The sequence below is a fragment of the Cavia porcellus genome, unplaced genomic scaffold (genome assembly GCF_034190915.1).
Source record: "Cavia porcellus strain 051 isolate PalLab524CR breed Dunkin Hartley unplaced genomic scaffold, mCavPor4.1 scaffold_5, whole genome shotgun sequence".
Lineage (NCBI taxonomy): Eukaryota > Metazoa > Chordata > Mammalia > Rodentia > Caviidae > Cavia > Cavia porcellus.
The window spans coordinates 84,141,234-84,154,091 of record NW_026947488.1 but is presented as its reverse complement, the minus strand read 5'-3'; the positions used below and the strand labels follow the sequence as shown (position 1 = coordinate 84,154,091).

General features: G+C 35.2%; 1 long non-coding RNA gene across 4 annotated transcripts in view; it reads right to left on the bottom strand.

Annotated features, from left to right (window-relative positions):
• LOC111753436 (uncharacterized) overlaps window positions 1–12,858 on the bottom strand; it is a 118,301-nt gene that overhangs the window by 79,392 nt on the left and 26,051 nt on the right. Inside the window, exons 3-6 of one of the 4 annotated variants that reach the window (XR_010047649.1) lie at window positions 7,750–7,825; window positions 6,508–6,628; window positions 5,027–5,089; window positions 966–3,333 (exon numbers count right to left, since the gene is read on the bottom strand). This is a non-coding gene — a long non-coding RNA (uncharacterized LOC111753436). Of the gene's footprint in view, window positions 1–965; window positions 3,334–5,026; window positions 6,629–7,749; window positions 10,284–12,858 lie in introns of all 4 variants that reach the window. The other 3 variants (XR_010047648.1, XR_010047647.1, XR_002788231.2) reach the window with 3 other exon arrangements.

Sequence of the window (12,858 nt, the reverse complement as noted above, 5' to 3'; positions counted from 1 at the left end):
AATCCATATACATAGATATAAATAGAACTATTTCTAATTGTATAATGATTGATATCCAATGAATGTATGATATCATCCACAAATTGTATATGAAGCATTTAAAACAAAGGTTCAGGCCAGCATCTTGAGGACTGTTTAATAATTAAGGAGTGGAAAGAAGAAAAGGAAGCCCACCTTCAAGAAAGGTAAAGATTAATAAGAAAAGGAGGATATATCATAATCAGAAGGAAGGAGCTGATGGCAATGCCAAATGCACAAATTCAGTAGAGCGTTCTAAGAATGGAGGCTCCAAAATATCCATCGGCACTGGCAATTAAAGGGTTTCATTGCAAGAGTCACATTAATGGGATGATGGAGTGAACCCGTGTGACAACAGGCTGAGAAATGAGCAAGTGAAAGCAGCTAGTGTGAAGGACTTTTCCAAGAACTTGAATAAGAATAGTGACAAGAAGTTAGGCATTGCTTTAAGGAGGGGTTGAAAAGACTGAGAGGCAACTGGGTTCATAAACCAGCGGGTAAAGGGAAAGCTATGAAGGTGTAGAAAGTTGACTATCTGGAGTTCTGGGAGATGAGAGGCTGACTAAGGAGGCTGAGGGAATGGGCGAGAGTGTGCAAGAGAAAAGAAGAGTCAACAATGCCTTAGGCCAGCTTCAACTCGCTTTCTGTCAAGTTTTCTGCCAAGATTATTTTTAATACACAAAAAGCATTTGTGTCTTCCTAGAAAAGTAGCTGCTACAAGCAAAAGGAGCTCAGTCTTTAAAATTCCCACTGACCAAAGACTATGCAAAGAATGAGAAACCCATAGAACAAATTGCTTTTATTCATAAATGTTATGCTTATACCTAGAGATAAAGTATATCCATTAGGGATATATTAAACCAACTTCTGAACAATGTCCTATGACAAACAGGTGTTTAAATCAACAGCAAAATGAATAGAAAATTACATGGAATCCTCATGAGCACCTGTGAGGTCCCCAAGAGGTCACTTGCTACTCGAAGGCCCAAGCAGCTGGAATGTCAAATTGCACACAGCTCCAGCCTCATGTGCACCTCAGAATAACTAATCAAGGCACCAGGCAAATATGTGTTCTGTGTCTGCTCATTCCTTTCTTCCAACAGAAGGTCAAGAGGGCTGATCCAATTCATTCTGAGGGTAGAAGACCCTTACAGGAACATCTGGGAATTAGATAAAGCAACAAAAACCAAAAGCAACACATATGGGTGCAGGAATAAAGACAGAGAGAATGATATAGGCAAAAGTTAGCATTGGAATCCTCTTTGGCTCCTGCAGAAGCCTTTTTACCTATTCTTCATGCTGTGAAAGCATCTCACACTACTTGAACTCTATCTTAACAAGCAACTCACATGGCTGCTTGTTCATCAACCAGGGAGTAAAGGGAAAAACTGTGAAGATTTTACTGCTGCCAGCCAGCCAGTGCACAAAGTAAAAATACAAGGCCTTTACTGCACACCTCCTAATGAAATAGATTAAAAATATAAATCCAAAACATGAGACCATAAGTGGTTAGAGGAAAAAAGGCAAAATTTTTTAAAAAATCTGAGTCAGAATGGCATATGACACAAAATCTAGGAGCAATAAAAGAAAAGAGGAATAAACTGGATAAAAATATTTGCAGCTCGTATCTGGAACAGAGAATTGATTTCTTTAATAAATAAAAAGATCCTCCAAATGGTTTTTAAAAAACCAACAAGCCAGTACAGGAAGGAATATACAGCATGGGCAGAGTACTCACTAAAAACGAAATATGAATAGTTCTTACATATATGAGAAATATTTAACTTCATTTATAACAATATGAATACAAATTAAAACATAATAAAATACCATTCGCCATGTTAGGTGATCAAAGATCAAACTATTTGAAAATATTCAAGAATATTGAATATAATACTGGTAGAAGGAAATTTCAAATGTTACCAGTTAGGTTATAGTCTAATTTATAAACTGACACCACATTTATGGAAGACAATGTGTGATGTCTGTCAAATTTAAATAGGCAGATTCTTTGACTCTGGTTGTACTTTAGAAGTGTTTGTATGGAATCTTTGTTGAAACATTCTTATAAGAACAAAATATTGCCAAGCATGGTGGCTCACACCTGTAATCCCAGCACTCTGGAGGCTGAGTTAGGAGGATCGTTACGAGTTCGAGACCAGCCTGGGTTACAAAGTGAGCTCAAGGCCAGCCTGAACTGCATAAAGAGACCCTGTCTCAAAAAGACAAAAAAAAAAAAAAGAATAAAATATTGCAAACAGCCAAATTGTCCACAAATAAGTAACTAGTAAATAAATTCTAGTTTATTCATACAATAAAATACTGTGTCATTTAAAAATGGAGTAGCATCATGTACAGAAAAGGACTGGTCTCCACAACACATTAAACAACTAATGAATAAGTAGGTGTGAAACGATGTAAAATGTGCCATAATTTATGAAGGCTTTAATGTATTCATAAACACACAATATATACCCCTATATTTGGAAGTAGCACAAATTATCTCAGGAAATAAAAGATATTGATTGCATTGGAAAAGGGGGCAGGAGAAAGGAGAAAATTCACTTTTTACTGTGTACTATTTTACATCTTTTGAATTGAATGGCATGCACTTACATTACCTACTCAAAATTAAATATTAAAAATGCATCTCATAATCAAATATAACCTTTATGCTATAGACACGTGACATTCTCAACTTCTAGAAGATATATTGTCATGACACAAACTTTATTTTCTTCTGTGAATTTTAAATCCTTTCCATGCACCTATTTTCATTCTTCATAACCACAAGAAAACAAGTATATGTGCTTGGAAGTTTAGAAGAATCACTTCTGATGAATGTGGCTTAAATAATTTAAAGACAACTCACTTGAAGTTAACTGAAATAGTTTTGAACCTTCTTAAATCTCTTTTTAAACAGTTCAGAGTATAAGCAAATGCAGTGAATTTTTTATTAGCAAACTAATTTTATAACCATCAAATTCATGTTAGATAAAAAGACATAAGTTGACAGAATTGTTGAAATGCTAGGATCTGTATAGTCTGACATAAAATATGTGCTAGATAAAAAGTTGTTGAATGAAAACAATAAATTGAACAATAAAAATGATACTTCAGCCAGATAGTCATGAATAGAGTATATGAGCTAGGCAGGGTCTTCTTGATTTCAGCAAATTCTGGCCCTTTCTTTTTCTTTTTTCTTTCTTTTTAGCAAGACGCTAAATACCAATGGGACCAACTACGAACTTCAAACTTCAACTTTTGTTCATAGCCAACCACTCCTCATTTCCTTCTCAGCTTATATCTCTTTACCTGGAATTAAAAAAAAAAAAAAGTTGTTACTATGGGCCCTGGGATACTAATTGGTCATCAGACACTAATAAATACTTTTAGTTTTATTGAAACCCTACTGGAAAATTTCCAAATTTCTGCCTTTTCTTGGAAAGCATCGAGGACAGAGCTGGGATCCGGACAGGTCATCATTCAGTAGAAAATATAGAAAATGTTCATCTTTATTCCATCCAATTTGGATGCTGCATAGTTTTCTCTATTCCCTTAAATTCTATTTTAGTAGAAACAAGCCTTAAGGCTAGCAAAGCCCTTTTATCTGATACCACAATTTTTCTGCAGTGTTAGAGAGAAGCTCTCTGCCATATGGGTCATTTTCCCTGTAATGAGGACTCATACATAGAAGTCTTCCAAAATTATTGCTTTAATAGTGCTCTGTGGATTTGGACATCATAGACTCAGACTTTGTCTGAGACAGTTTGCAAAACTCAAGAGTCTTCACTGTATTGCAGTGATCACGTCCTTTTATGCCCACAATTCAGATGATTAAGATATTATTTCAGTTTTGCTTTTATAATTAACAGGCAGATTCGAGCATTCTTCCAAGAGGTTGTGTGGCAGAGCTGCACACTCTCTTTCCACGGCTAACAGAGACTTTCAAAAGGAAGTGAGACGTGCTGCCTGGAATCTTAGGGATATTGGCAGAAGGGCTGGTTGCGGTACCTGCCGTGGATACAGATGTAACAAGGAATTTTAGTTGTGATAGAAACACACTTTAAACTGTCTTAAGAGAAAAGCAGAGAAGGGAGAGTGGTTTACTGCAATACACAGGTATCTCCCAGAGTCCTTGGGAAAGATGAGGATAGGAATCTAGAAAGAAATATCAGCGTGCTCTCTCTATCTCTCTCTCCACCACCCATGTCTCTCTCTCTCTCTCTCTCTCTCTCTCTCTCTCTCTCTCTCTCTCTCTCTCTCTCCTCTCTCCCCTCTCTCTCCCTCCCCTTGGCCTGCTGCCCTACAAATGTGTGTTTCTTTCCACTTGCTCAGTAGTTTCTGTGTTCTGCTTCTGTGTTATGTGTGCATACCAGGGCCCACCGGCTTCCAGGTCACTCCATCTCACCAAAGCCAGGGCTTCACTTCTCTTGATGCCTATTCCAAATTTCTATTGTGGATTCCACTGGCCCAGATTTGGGTGAGGTGATGAATGCACAGCAGCCAAATATGTGAGTTCAAGGAAATGCTATAAATTTGGCTGCTGGATGCTAATCCTTACAGCGAGGAGAGTAGAGTTTAAAATATGTTCATATGGGATTTGAAAATTGCTTTGATGGTGCTTCCAAACACTGATAAAAGGCCTCTATTTAAAAAGAAAATCTGAGCTGTTCTATAATTTCAAACATCAAACCAGAGCAGACAAGTCACTTCTGCTTACATTTCATCAGTTAGAGCAAGTCATATGGCAACAGATAATTCATGAGGATACTAAGAGTGATTTTAGGTTTTGTCCAGCTGGAGGAAAGCTAGACTGTGGATAGCAGTGGTGATTACCATGGGCCTCATGACAAGGAAAACACAACTTGTCTACTTAGAAACATGAAAAATAATTTAATTATACTTTTGTTAGTTATAGTTGTCTTCACATTTAAAATTTTTAAATGAGAAGAAAATTATGATTATTTAAAAATTTATATAATAAAATAATTCAATACATACTTACTAGTTTCTGGAATTATCTCACTTATGTCTGCTTCTAACCCAGTTGTGCAGGTGATATCTAAATCTGTGGGATGCAGCCCAATCAATCAATTACCACAATGATATAAATAACCATCTCAATCAATTTACCTTCTTAAATGAGAACAAGAATATTTCTTTAGAGTTTTGCCACTTTAAAAAAAACACCTTTATGAAAGCATAAAATCTCAACTTTTGCTAATATTTATGTCTAGAAAGATTGCCAATATGACTTCATTTAGTTAAACTATCATGAATATATACCATGATATAACATGAAACCAAGAGTAAATTGCTTATATACAATGATTTGTTGAACTCAGGCTAAACTAAAGAAAGACGTAAGCAGTAAACATACACTAACTTTTACGATTTACAATTTAGAGTGACAATGCAAATTTATGATTAGAATACTACATGGACTACTTATATTCAAAACCATCCTACAGTATAAAACATCTTTCCTGGACCAACCTTAACTCAAACTATCTGAATGAAAACTAGTGAACAAGTTCACTAATTAACAGTACGTATTATTTGAATCTCAAGAGTAATTAGTAAACAAAAAGTGCTATTATCATAATGGGAGATCATGTCTATGTGAAAATAGGCATATTGTTTAAAACCATATGTTTCTTAACATAAAACTCCATTAGCCAAACGTAGTGATGAAGTGTATTCTTCCAGGTTTGTGTTTTAATTATCTCTCTTAGTAGGCATAAACATCTAAAGCAGAATAAAAGCATCTAAATTTCAGCAGGAAAAGTGATTGTTTATAAATGGTGCTTGCACAATTGCTTATGAATCTGGAAGAAAAAAATTAAGACTTTTATGTCACATCATTTAAAAATAAGTTACAAACGAGTGAAATGTTTACATGTAAAATTAGTGAATTAGCAGAGAAGAGCAGCACATAACTATAATCCCAGCCACTTGGGAGGTTAGGCAGAAAGACTAAAAGTTCAAGGCCAGCCTAGGAAAGTTAGCAAGACTTTCTTTCAAAATAATATAATAAAGAATTTATAATATAGCTATAGTAGAGCACTTACCCAGCATACGTGAGGCCCTAGTTCAAACTCCAGTACCATCAAACAACAGCAAATTACTAGCTTAATGAATGAATTTAAAATTTAAAAAAATATATGTTGGAAAATATCTTTATAAATGGGAATGTCTTTCTAAGCTAGATGGACATTTTTAAGTCATAAAGAAAAAGACACATATTTGATGTTAAAAATTAAACAGTTTAGCTTAGCAAAAGATGTAAGAAAAAATTCAAGTGATACATGGTAAAAAAAAGATTGCAATCCAGATGGCTAATAAAAAGTTTCTATTCATCAAATACATAAAACACATGTTGGTAAGAAAAAAGCAATCAATCAAAATGGTCAACAGCAATGTTTGATTACAGAGGACAGAAGACATTTAAATGACAGTAGACAGAGGAGATATGCTCAGGCTCACCACTAGTCAGGAAAATGCAAGTGGGAATGAGAGATCTTGTTCCACAATCAGTTTGGTTCAAATGTGTAAAAACAGTAACACCCAGCATGGTGACCTTCAGTGAAATAGATGCTCTCAGACTCTGGGGAGAACGGGAATTATCACCAACTGTAATCCAATAACCTCTGATTCGACTCAGCAATCCTGCTTCTGGCTGTTTATGTTCTTCTCCTTAATATTACTAGTCTGATCTAATCCCATTTGTTAATTCTTGCTATTTCCTGTGCAGATGAGGTTCTGTTTAGAAAATCCTTGCCTGTTCCTAAGTCTTCAAGAGTTTTACCTATTTTGTCGCCCAGGAGATTAATGTTTCTGTGTTAATGTTTAGATCTTTGATTTTTTTATTTTAATTTTGTATATGTTGAGAGATAAAGAGTTCAGGGCATTAATAAAATGAAATAAAATAAAAGTTACTGAAAAATCTAATGCAAATAAGAATGAACTAATTGCAAGTGTGCTTGAGAAGGAAAAGTGAATTCCCTTTAGTAGGACATGGACAGAAACTGAGTCAAATCTTTTTTAATTAATCAAGGTATACATAAATTATTTTAAAAACATTTAAAAGATTGTCTATCATATATGCCTGTGGACATATATATCTACGTAAAATGTGGCAGAATCTTGCCTACCAATAAGGCCAATCTGAATTTTTAACAATTCAGAGACTGCATATTTATATTGATAGTGAGCTAAAAACAATCTTTTAAAACATTTTTAAAAACTAAAGTAATTCTATTGTTTCAAATTTGTATTTCTTAACATAAATGAAACCCTACTCACTTTTGAATCGTCTATTTGCTTTAAAGTCCTTAATCCAAGTATCAGTGGGGTGGCTAATTTTCTAATTCAAATTATGATGTTGTTTGGTGTAATCCTACATGGCAAGCAAATTAGTCCCTGCAGTAAATTAAGCATTGATAATTTAATAGTTTCAGCCAGTTAGGAAAGCAGTGAGACTAGAGAAGAGGTATTTGACACATTCATAAAGAGTATAAGTCTGCCTTCCAACTAGCCAATGTGTCAAAGCCAGCAGGCTCCCAGCTGGCAGAATTAGGTTCACTACGCTCATCCTGTCCAAAGATCAAAGCACTCCACTACCTTACACATGTTTATTTTTCACACTCCAAATGTAAATTAATGCTCAAAACAGAAAGTCTAGAGAGTATAATGGGAAAAGAAGTAAATAAAAGTCATCTTTAATACCTCCATCCAGAAATAACTGCTGCAAGCCTTCTGGTGCAGTATTCATTCTCGACATGCAATCAGAGCCAACAGGAACCTGGGGACAGGGAAGCCATGGTGAACTCCAAATCACAGTGAAAACAGAGCCATCAACAGGAGATACAATGTTTATTTAGTGAAAGTGTTTTCTTGAAATATTTACTGCTTTATGGTTACTCTTGTTATTCAGTTTCACAAATGATCTCTATTTCAAATGAAGTCTATCCATTATCAGTTTATGAATGATCAAATTATCCCTTCACCTTTCTAAAAGATCCAACTAAATAGTCCAGACAATAAAAGCCAGCACTTGGCATGGTTTTGTCTGTACCCCCGGACTCCAGGATCACCACCCTTGTAAATCCTCATTTCCAACTTCATCAAGAGATTGTTCACCAGATTGTTATTCTCCTTCATCAAATCCTACCCAGTAAAGTATCAGAAATAACCATATTACCATTTTTCAGTGTTTCAAATAGGGATTCTTTCAAATGACTGATTAATGTTATTTTCATTAACCATTCTCCACAAAGTAACTGAGCTACTTGTAGGTTCAAAACAGAGATCTTCAAATATGTACTTCTTAACTAATTATTATTTTAGAAACGTGACTTCTTAACTAATATATTCTATCATTATTAATGCAAAATCTAATTGATTTATACTAAATAAAAGATTTTATTTTATTTTATTTTCAAAAAGAAAAAATGAGATCATTCCACCTTAATGTGCAGTATTTGTAATCTACTTTATAATTTCTTTTTTTTTCAAAAATAGGATTATTCTCTTCTTGTGTATTGTTTTATAACCCACCATATTGGCTAGTCAGAAATTTATATAACTGAAAAAGATAAGAAAGAAAGCCAGGATTTATGAAAAATGATCTTTCTTATTCATCAAGATTGGTCTTCATCAATTTATTTTACCATTAGCAAAACCTTTGTATATACTTTCTCTTTATTTAGGGATATTCTGCCACCATGAAAATACATATTTCCATAATACAGAACAAAGTCAACTAGAAAAAACTACTTCATGTTAAAGTTTAGAGTTTCAAAACAAGATTAACTAAAGACAAGCCTAATCCAAAATAGCAAATATCATAAATTAGAATTTTATGTACTCTAAAAATGAAAGGAGAGATTTCTACTGCCTTCATATAATATCTGCAAAGGACCATTTACAGGGTCTGTATAAATCAAACTTGGTCAACCAGAAATTTAACTAAGCTGCATGAATTCTAGTAAGTGTACATCAGCATCTTTCTGGCCACAATATGGTGAAAGTTAATATTACACATTCTGGAAAGCAAGCCTTCCTTCTAAAAGATGCACAGGCTCTCAAATTACGCGAAACCTATAAAGCTGATATCAGAAAGTCACAAACAAAAACAAGTTATTAAGCAAAAGATATGCTAAAGAATATTGACTAACCATTCATTGTAGAGTACAGCTTAGTGGGAGATCCCTGAGGTTTCAAATGGTAACACATTGAGTATAGCCTGTATGAAAAATATGGCTACCTGAAAAACTCCAAATTTAAACTATGGCTAGAAACAGTATTTTGTATTTACAATTCTCCATGATGAATCTATTAAGAACTGCAAGAAAAACTTTTAAAGACCAGTTTTTAAAAAATGTTAAAGCTTATAAAATATTCTATTTGCCCTTTTCTACATATTGCATTTATAATTTAAATCCCAAGCTAAAGAAAATATTTCAATACCCAAGTGATTTTTGTAAAGATTCTGAAGGTACTAAGCTACAATTTCCTCATGTGGAAAGTGCTTTTAATAGCACTTTCAAAATGCTACAAGGAGAAAAGTGGAAAATTTGAACAAGCAGTCCTCTCAGCTCATCTCCAAGACAGATTCCCTCTCCTTTATAAGGTAAGATCATTTGTCAAACCCATAAAATTGTTGCCAGTTGTGTACTTTAACCCAATCATTTCATTTGGTACTAACGGTTCTAATATATAGATAATTAGACTTTCTAAATAGAAAATTATAATTATCTAGTCTTGTTAAGTAGATTTCCCATCTATCTGCAAAATGTTGTATTTGCAAGAAGTTAATTATATACACATTCACCACCATAAATGCCATCTGCCATAACAGGTAAGAATAACACGAACATCTGGACATTATGTAAAAACAGAATATAAATAAACAGCACTCGCAAAACTTTCTCGACATGTTCTGGTTACACCACAATACAACATCATCATCATCTTTATTCCTTCCAACAGTATCTCACCTCAATTCTGGGAAGCTAACAGAGAACACAAGATTTAACAAAAGGTAAATATATACACAAGTAAAATGGTGTCTAAGTCTTCTTCATTCAGAATGTTGGGATTATATTTATCAATGTAGTCTCTATTAATTCTTTATTAATTCTCAGACTTTCATGCCAGGTCTGCCTATAAAAAAGTGGCAGTCTTGTTTTCATTTGAGGTATCTTTCTTCAGAGTGTTTTGATCATTGTATGTCATACAGTATCCCTCAGGAGGTAATCCTATGACAAAGATGGGGCAGGACATGGTTAAAAAATAGTGAAAAGGTAGGAAAACACATTTAACTTTACATCAAACATGAGTATATTTCAGTTTCTGTGGAATTAAATTTGAAAGGAAAAAAGATCCATACAGATTGTGTTAGTTTGTTTGTCAGTAAGGCATAAAATGGAAATGTTCTCCAAGGAAAACCATTTCCTTTTGCTGTTAGAAAAGCATAGTGCTTTGAACCAGGATATTTCCCATCCTATTCTTGCCAGCTCACATCACTGAAATATTCTAGCAGTTGAGAAAATTCAACTTCCCGTGTATTTCAAAAGAAAAGCCTACTTGCAAAATCTTGATTTCCTTCAGTTCCTTCTCAGTGACATTTCCAACATCACGCCCAGGCCTACTTACTGCGCTTCCCTTGGAGTAGACTGTGATCATAGGGGAAGCCAGAATCGGGGGTAAGAATGTTTAAAATATTAACCATCCTTGACTCTGTTTCAGTGGTAGAAGTCAGATTTTCCCCTACCATTAATACCTATAATGGAAAGACAAGTTTTCCACAAAAAAAATTATTCCTGAGACTGCGGCCCCTCCAGGGGGAGAACCACCAGCGTCTCCTTGAGATCCACACCATGTTGGAACTTAGGACGCTGGGAAACCAAGCAACCAGCCTGCCTCCCTGCTAAGCAGAAGTGAACCTCCTGGTGCACAGCCTAGAGTCAAACATCCCACTACCTCTACCTCCCTATCCCTGTCCCCCCATTAGCAGATGGGAACCAGAACTCTGAGCATCTCCTGGGAGGTTGACCATAGCAAATAAGGGAGATTTTCTTCTACCATCTTTTTGAAGGCCAATATTTTTATTACTCTATGCTCTATTCTGATTAATGGTACTACTCTATTCAATATTCTGTTTTGATAAGTTGTGTAATGTTCTGTATTTCATTTTATTTTGATATACGTGATTGAAAAAAACAACTATTGTAAAGATAACAAAATATACTGTGATACCTATTACTGTTATCCTGATAACCTGCTGTGAAGTTCTGTACCAATTTCACTACACAGTCTCAGTTGGCTTTAAAAAAAAAATTATTCCTGTTGAAGGAAAATTTTGTTCAATTTTACTCTTTTAATTGCATTCTAAAGTTGAAAGAATAACTTTTTAGGGTAATTAGGATGAATTTCTTAGTTTCTATTTTATCACCTACTTTTATGCACATGAAAGTTATTTGGGAGCAATATACCGAGATTCAAATTTGTTTAAATCTTTTGTTGCACAGTTCTCAAATGAGATGCTAAGGCTTAGATAATTCACTTTATCAACAGCCATTCTGGTCACAGGAAAGAGAACATTTATTATCTGCAGTCTGTACACTTAGTACTGATGCCAGTCTCATTGGAGAGAAGAACACAAAAAGATGTTCCCCAAAGGAGTCTAAGAAAGGATGGAGAGAGAAGTTGAACAAGACCTACTGATCTCCAGGTCCACCACTCCACCAGTGGCCATTATCCCTATAACCAGGGATTGGCTTAAATGAAAGCACAGGATCAAATTGGGCCAAAGAGGAGTCATCTGGGGCTGTGGCTATGGAGACTTCAGCTAAGGTTGTCAAGCTGTAAATCTTTGTTAGATACTTATCAGGCACACCTCTAGATGGCAGATGTAAGACACACAGAGGAAAACAAACAAGAAGAAGGAAAGAAGATAAGGATTGAAACATCTGGACTTAACCATGCCTGAAATTTGACCTCAAAGTCAACGTCTCCTTTTAATTTAACACAGCTTGAGCTGGGATTTCTATCACTTGCAACCCAGAGTCCTGACTAATGTCTCATCACACGCCAGCTTCTAATAGTGTGACTCAGTAAAGTCTCTCCTCTGCCACATGCTTTGGCTTCCCTAATTGTGGTCAGAGTCCTAAGCCAGTTCCAGCAGCCTGGGCCCTTCTCCTACCCCTTCATAGAATTTCCGTATTTATTCTGGAATGATTCTCCGACTTTAACTTAGACTGGTCCCCATAATTATGAGGTAACTTACCCTCTAACTCCACCCTGATCTTTCTTGCTTCCTTTGAGGAGAAAATAAAATCTATGCAATATCTACATTCTCATATAATCACTTGCAAATGCATTACCAGAATCATAGATGTGGAGTTAGCAGTACACTACCAGGAGCTCCCTTCCTTCCCACCGCTTACGCAGTGTGGGACTGCTCTCTCACAGCTCCTGACCAAGAATCGGCCAGCCTCTGCCTGTGTACTTCCAAAAATAGGAAGTTCACTGTGTCAGGCAGCATTCCAGTCCGTTGACTGACAGCTTTGATATGTGAGACACGTCATCATTATGCCAAATTAATGTTTCTTCTTGAAATTTCTATCACTTCATGCTCTTTCCGTTAAATAGAACAACAAAAGATAATCTCCCTTCCTTGTCTACATGTCAGCTCAAATAGTTGACTACAATTAGTGTGTCTCTTTTTAGTGTATTTTTTCTACAGTTCACATAGCTTTTTCTTAAAATACACAACTTCCAGATCCTCTGACATCCTGATTCCCCTTGTCTGTGTTATTCTTGACACATTTG